Consider the following 7,909-nt stretch of genomic DNA (forward strand, 5'->3'; position numbering starts at 1 on the left):
GCCGCCGCGGGGGCTGGGAAGGGGGTGAAAACACAAGGGGCGGTAAGGAGCCGGCCCCGGCCTCCCCCCTCCCTCCCTCCCTCGCTCTGCCCGCGGGGGGCGGATCCGGCGGCAGCGGCTTCCCGGGCGCCGTGACACGGTGACTCTGGGCCCCGCCGGCTCTTGGCGCCGCCTCCCTCCCTCCCGCCCGCTCCGCCCCTCCCGCCCGCTGCCGCAGCCACGGCGGCGGCGGGTCTGCCCGCCTGCCGCTCCGCCGCGCTGAGCACTCCCACCCTTTCCTCCTTCTCCTCCTCCTCCTCCTCCTCCCACCCCGGCCGCGCTCAGGGAGGAAGAGGAAATACTCCGCCGGGCGCCGCCCAGCCCTGGCTCTGCGCGGGGCGGTGGCGCTCCCGCCCGGCTTGACGGGACCGGCCGGGCCCCTCCGGCCGCGGCCGGGCTCCTCTCCGGGGGCTCAACATGGCGGCGGCGGCCGCCGGGGCCCCCCGGCGGGACGGGCTCCCCTCGGGGGGCCCAACATGGCGGCGGCGGGCTCCCCTTAGGGGGCCCAACATGGCGGCGGCCGGGCTCCCCTCGAGGGGCTCAACATGGCGGCGGCCGCCAGGGGCTCCCCGGTGTGGCGGGCTCCCCTCGAGGGGCCCAACATGGCGGCGGCGGCGGGCTCCCCTCAGGGGGCTCGACATGGCGGCCGGGGCCCCTCCGGCGGCGGCCGGGCTCCCCCTCAGGGGGCTCAACATGGCGGCGGCGGCCGTTGACGGCCGGTGGGGCGGCCGGGCTCCAGTCAGGGGGCCCGACGTGGCGGCGGGCCCTCGCGGCACCGGGGCGCTGTGACCGTTGTGGGTTTTTTTGGATAATTTCTGGCCGTTTTTGCTTTTAGGCCCCGGCGTTGTGGCAACCCCGGGCAGGCAGCGAGCGTGGAGGCAGCGGGGAGCGGCGGCGTGGCCAAGAAGCAGTGAAGGTAACAGGCCTGCCGGAGCCTGCTGCCCCCTGTGCCTGCCCTGCGGGGCTGGGGGGCAGCACTGCTCAGCTTTTATTAAAAATAATACTTAAAAAAAAAAAGTGGCAAGTGCCACTGAGCATGCTCCGAACAGATTTTTCGATTGCTTATTGTTACTCATTCTGCCRGTTTTTGGTTGCAGTTGACTGTGGACCCCAGGCCAGGCATAGGTGTTTTTTTTTTCTTTTTCTATCTGCCTTTCTTCTTGTCATGCCTGCAGGATATTTCTTCCAGAAGCGTCCTCCGGTCACTCTCCACCTCACTTAAGGAGCCCCCTGTGTGCTCTGTGTCATCAAAGCCTGGACAAGTGTCTCAGTTTCTCCACACGAAGAGAACTCGCATGCTTCTTGTCCTGTGGTGAACAACGCTTAGTACTGAGATTGGCGAAAAACTTGTGACGTGGCTGTGTGCCTTCCTGGTTCAGATACATGTGTAGTACATCACATATCTTGCCACTGTGCTGCCTTCCTTTTCTGTCCTTCTCCCACGTTTCATCCTGACTTGCACAGTCTCCCTCACCTTCTCCATCCACACTGCTTCCATCCCAGTAACAATCTTCATTTTCCTTTGCCTCCATATTTTCATTTCCTACTGTGCTCCTGACCTCTTTTTTTTCTTTTTATCTCCACCAGTCCAACCACCTTCTTCCCTATTTCCCTTTTGCCTATCAAGGGCTTCAGGTCCTTGCCCTCCTTGCCCTCTTCTCCCCAATTATTATTCCATGAATAACTTTACAGCCTTCCTGAGTTTCCCTGCTGCACCCAACATTATGCCACAGCCCCCATGCTTGTCCTAGTCCTGCAGTCTGTGTACCTTCACATCACTGAAGTACCTCCCCATCATTCTTTTTGGAAGGCTGTGAGGACCCACAAGCCAGAGGGGCACAAGCACCAAGTGCAAAACACGGCAGAAGTCAACAGTAATCCTTGAGAGGAAGAAGCGCCAACCTCATTCCTTGCACCACTTCCCATGCCAGTCATGCCTCTGCATTATGCTCTTGCTTCTCCATGCCCCCCTATATGCAGACAGTTCTTTCCCCTGTATCTTTTCCTTGCTTGCAATTTCTTAACCACACAGCCTAGTGAGAGGATAACCTAGATCTGTCTGAAAAAAAGGTGGTCATTTTCATCAGTAGCAGCCATACCTCTGTGTGGAGAAGCTGTAGGAGACATTGTGGGCCATTCTGACTGAAAACAGGCAGTGGCTTCACTGCTGCTGAAAGCAGGGAAAGAGCTAGTGACCGCACAAAGAGTTTGCAAGAAACATAACTTAGATGAGAAAGTAAAGAGAAGTCTACAGTTACCATAACAGTTACTATAAAACTGTGGAAGTGGTAGCTCTAGGGTAGTGATGGTGGTGAAGCTCTGCCTTTGTCAGCCAGCATTTCACAGCAGCAGTGCACAGAGTGGGGCAATGGGTCATGTGGTGTGTCCTATTATTGCTTTACTTTACTACCAGAATTTTAAATACAAATGGCAGCTGTCTCACCCGGATGTGAAATACAGGCCATCAAGTGCTCTTGGCTTATGCTACCCTTCAATCCCTAAAAGAGCTCTGGAGCTAACTGTCTTGCAAACTGCTAACTTGGTGGCCAGCAATATCTTGTCTCTGTGCAAGACTGTAGTTCCCTGCATACATAACTGCCTTATTCTAAGCACTACACTGCTGATGTTTTGGCCTGTCCTTTTTTTATCCAGGTCCTGGCAGACAGGCCTCCTGCACGAGCTCTTTTTCATGCATCTGGTAAGATAGAGGATGCAGCCCTGACATTTCACTGGGAGCCAGAAGATTTGAATTCAGTTTTTGGTCATACAAGACCTTAGGCTAATCATCTCATCTCTCTATGCTCCAGTTGTTAAATGAGTTTAATAACCTTTCTTGCGTCTATAAGTGTTATCCATATGGATCTCCCTTGTGCACCAGTCCAGCACAGACTGGTGGGCACAGCCCCCCAACATACAATTTCTCTGAGATATCCCTGGTAGCTGTGGCAGCCAAGCAGAATTCTGTAGCCTCTCCTCCACCTTTGTAGGTTCGAGTCCAAAATTAAACGTGTAATCTTATAATTAAGTTTCACATATACCATTTTCTTGCCTTAAGGACAGTATGTATGCTAAATTAGACAGGATGGATAAAAGGCATCGTATTTCTGAAGCACTTTAGAATATATTTAATTACATCTACTTAAAATTGATTACGTATCTATGTGTCCCTAGTTAAATTCTTCCTACTTTTATAGTCTTAAATTGCTCAAGTGGCTGTTCTGTACCTCCTTTCTTTAATTAATTTCTAATTATTGTTGTTCCTAGGGTTGTATAAACAAATACAAAGGAGTACAGTCCAAGGCTGTAGGTGCTGCTGTGCTAAATAGCAAAGGGAAAATGAGATTGACTGCAGAACACCAAATTTCCCTCCTACACACATCTTATTCTTTCAAAGGGATCTCTCTGTGGCAGATCACGTAGAGACAGTTATGTATAACAGTTTGTTTTGAAGGTCAGTAAGTCTGAATTATTTCAACCGAGTGGAAACCTGTTCCAGAGCTGCTGGCAATGCAGGGAGAGAGCTCTAATTCTAAGGGGTAAGGAAGCCCACTCTAACTTTTAAAGGACTTTCATATTTTACATGAATATTTTCTCTACCAAGAATTTTGTACTTCACGCATTCAAGAAAGGTCGAAGAGTCATCAACATCTTGCAGCAGAAAACCAGTCAAACAAAGAATCTGCACTAACTGGTACCATCTTTTGCTATATTGAGCTTCCAAAAGACAGGAAGCTGAGATGCTTGCCACTGCCTGTTAATTGTTAACACGGAGGTCATTTGCGGAAAAGCCACCCAACTTACACCCTCTGTTTTTGAAAAACGAGATTTTTCTATTGGTACATTGAATGCCAAGCTTTTCATTATTAGTTAGCAGTGAAGCATTTTCTCTCTTAAAGAGCAAAGATGTCCCAGAGAGTTTTTGCTTTAAATTTTAATTTGCTATAACTTCTATTGGTGCATGTGTTTAAGCTCATGCTTCATTTAGCCACAAGACTTTAGTACAGCTGGTAGTGCTGAGGTGCTGTTTACTGTCCAGTTCTCTATCACTCATCAGAAGAAATGCTCCACCCCCAGCAAAGCTGCCAAATCTCACAATATCTTCCTCTGTGTTGTGGTGCCCAGAGTTGTGCAAAAGCAAACTCAAAAAACTTGGTGATGGGTCTCAGTGACCCTCACCGCATGCCAGCATATGCAATAGTATGCAAAAAAGCACCTGCTTAGTAGCCTTCAGAGGGGATTTTGCTGATTATCTCCTCTGCAAATATAGCAAATACTGTAAATATAAGACACCCACGCTCGCAGAGATGAGCATGTGTCAGATCAGGCTGTACGCAAAAAGAGGTGCACAACAGAAAGTTGCAAGGCCCTTTCCAAGGTCATAGTTATTTTTTCCGCTTTCCAATAGGAAATATTCTCATCTTGTTAGTATTAACTTGATAATAACTTATACTGTTCTTGTTTTGAACATATTTTTTCTCTCAAATCTCCAGTTATTCCACTGGCAGAATGACGAAAAAAAAGATTTTAGTGAGGTTTTTAAAGTTCCACTATAGGTGGATTCCTCTGTCCCTATGGAAAGAGCCTGCAATAAGCAGATTTCTCATTCTTTCCCATGCAGCAGAATGATCCATAGGTGAAACTCACTGTAAAGCATTGAGGAAAACAAATGTCAAAATTTACATTTTAATGATGGGAAAACTCAAGTTGAGAAATGAAATTTGACTTATGCAAGGTCATTCAAGGTCAGAGCCAGGAAAGGAATTAGAGAGCCAGATCTCCTTAATAATTAGGCCATTGTGTAAGTCACAGTGAGAACAAGAAAAATTCCTGATTTTTTTCCACCATGAAATCATGGTGTGATAAAATTTGTGCCTGGAAGCAGTAAAATCCTCTGAAATAGGAAAGAGATACTTGTGTGCCCTTGTACAGTTTCTTTCACTGCCATTCTAAAAGAATTCGGTATCTGGAGAGGAACTGAACAAGTGCAGATACTAAACTGAATAGTGACATCCTAGTGCAGAGCTCCTAGATGATGAACTGATACATTAGAATCCACTTAGCCCATTGTTTCACTTCAAATCTTTCACCCCTTTGTGGCTTACTTAAAACCCACTGAAAAAATGTTTCTCCTGGTTTCAGTGCTATCCCTACCAGGCTGCAGCCATTAGAGAAAGTGATCTCTGCTTCGCATCTCTCGAACTTCTCATTATCAGGACTGGAGATCGCACTACATGCAATATTAGCTCTTTATTGTCTGTACTAACCTGTTTGATCATTCTGCTTCACATTTAGAGGTAAGATATGTTGCCAGCAGGGTGGTATATAACTTTGCTAAACCCAAACCAACTGCTTGGATAAGCCCCATCATCATAAGTATGAAACTGGGATTGCATATACATTCAGATGTTGGCTTTTTACACCCTTTTCCAGTACATAGGGTGTACACAGGGTCTCAGTGGACTAAAATAAAACTGGACTTTCCCTTCTAACTATTGCTTTTCTGCCTATTCTTGCTTAGTAGTCATTCAATATGATATGGAGCTGCTCACTGGCAGTGTTCAGCATGATCTGTAAAGAAAATTTTTACAATGAAACAGAAAAGGACAGTGTTGATGCACTCTAGATTATAAGGAAAAAAATTAAAAAAACTTTGCATACTTACTTTGTTCTGTTTTGTTTTGAATTCTTTGCCAGGACAGCTGTTCTGCTGTGATAAGGGACCAGAAAACATGAAGGCTCTGGGATTCCTGTGGCTAGATATGAAATAGGAAACAGTATTTCCAGGTAGATACTGTTTGTGAACTTGATATTCTTTTCTCCCAAGTGCCCAAGCCTACTGACAGTGTCTCACAGTCCAGCTTGAAGTGTTCGAAGCACTGATGAACAGCACAAGCAAACTTGGAGTCATCAGGAATGTTAGATAGCTTTGCCTAATGGTCTCATTTGGAGTCCTTGCAATAGGGTAAGAGCACTCTGCTGGAGGACAAAGGGGGAGAGGGGTGAGTTTTTAACATAAATTCCCTTCCTCTGGGAATTTATTTGTCCTTGGAGCTAAACTGAGCTGAGCACAACTAAACGTGCTGTAAAATGCTCATCATGAGTTTAAACTTTTATTAGAACTTCTCCTTTTGAATACTGGCCACATCGCTAGGATGTGCAGTGCAAATGCTGCACTGCTGTGCCCATACTTTCCTGGCACGCAGCAGTTGCAGAAGCTATTCCATTTTTTAGATATGCAGCCCAGATGTAGATCTCATGCCTGCGACTGTTCCTGTGCAGTGGCATTGCCATATTCACTTACACATACTCTGAAGGTACTGCCTTCTCCCCAGGTCATCTGTAACAGATTCTGTATGTTCCCAAAATCTTTTGGGAAGCAGGACAGATGCCCATGAAAAGATTAAGCTGATCAGTGCTTGTGGAGTCAGATGTAGGCGTGCAGGCTTTGCACATAATTCTAACATATTGTTGCTCTTTTCCTACTATACCAAGACTTCGTCAAAACCAGAAATGCTCTTGTTAATCTTACCTTTCCAGACCACTGTACTTTGGAGGTACCATGATCCTTTGGAGGTAATCGCAGATCCCTCCTTCACTACTCAGAGCTTTCATCCTTCTCATCAGCTGGTTTTTGTTGGCCAAGACTTTAGATGTTGTTATGAAGCTGGAAGTTCCCCAACTACCACCTTCTCTCCTACTTTTCTGCCTAAAGCTTCCTTAAGAATCTGAACCAAAACAAACACTGAAAATTCCTCAAATCATTCTATCCTCTTACAAAAATATTTCTTACTGATCACATGCCAGTCCCTTCTAAGGGCATGGTTCCAGAAGGCATAAGGTTCTTACAGGACSTCACATCACAATGTACTAAGAAATAGAAACGTCCCTTAAAAATTCTCCAAATTCCAAGTCTTCTCTCTGTCAGAAGAGGACAAAGAAAAAAGATTTTATCCCTTCTTGAAATTACTGTTGCTCCTTTGGGGATTACCACTAACCAACTGATATTCATCTGCTTGATAGCCACAACTTTTACTGCATTTACCCCATTCCATGTGAACGAATCAGAAACAGAGTCCCAAGCACTGTTCCAGCAAGGATGACATATCAGGGAGGTATCCTGTTTATTTACAAAGACCTGTTTCTGCGAAGCAGGAGGAAGCAAATAAAACAATATCTCTGTTCATCATAGCAAGCGCTCATTCTGCAATTGTTCAGCAATATTTTATGCATGTGTTTCTCAGACCCCATTCTACCATCCTGGCTTAAGCTGCAAGCAAGGTCTTTATTACACTTCTCGCTTTTTTTAATGCCATTTTCTTCTCTGCTATCCCCCCTCTTTTAAACCAGTACCCAGACTTAGGCAGATTCCCTAAGAATTCAAGTTGCTGAGTGGCCCTGACTGTTTTGAGTGCTGCTCTGTGCCTGTACTTCTTATGCATGCTGGCATTTGATTCAGGAGACAAGCTGCTCTGAGCAAAGTATGGTGATTAATCTTCAGAAGCGTTTACCTCTAATTCAAGAAAGATTTAAGCCAACCCCTACCACATGCACAGGCCTCTCAGTTCACCTGCTGGGATCATGTGATAGGTGGGACATGAAGGTGAAGTTATGCAGTGGACTCATATACATGGGGCTAAAAAGCTGGCACAAGATTGTGGGCCTTCATGGCTAGGTCTTTTTCCATGAGGATCCCTGTGAGTGAAAGGGCCTTCTAGATGGCACTGCACGATCTCATCAGCTCCAGCACCACCCAGGCCAGGTACAGCATGGCAATTGACTGGAAACCACCTGCACTGCTTGTATCTGCTCTGTAGGCATGGAGCTGAGGAGCAGAAAACAAGTGAAAACTTGTGCACTGAAAAAGTGGCTG

The sequence above is a fragment of the Apteryx rowi genome, unplaced genomic scaffold, assembly GCF_003343035.1.
Source record: "Apteryx rowi isolate R43461 unplaced genomic scaffold, aptRow1 scaffold_113, whole genome shotgun sequence".
Classification (NCBI taxonomy): domain Eukaryota; kingdom Metazoa; phylum Chordata; class Aves; order Apterygiformes; family Apterygidae; genus Apteryx; species Apteryx rowi.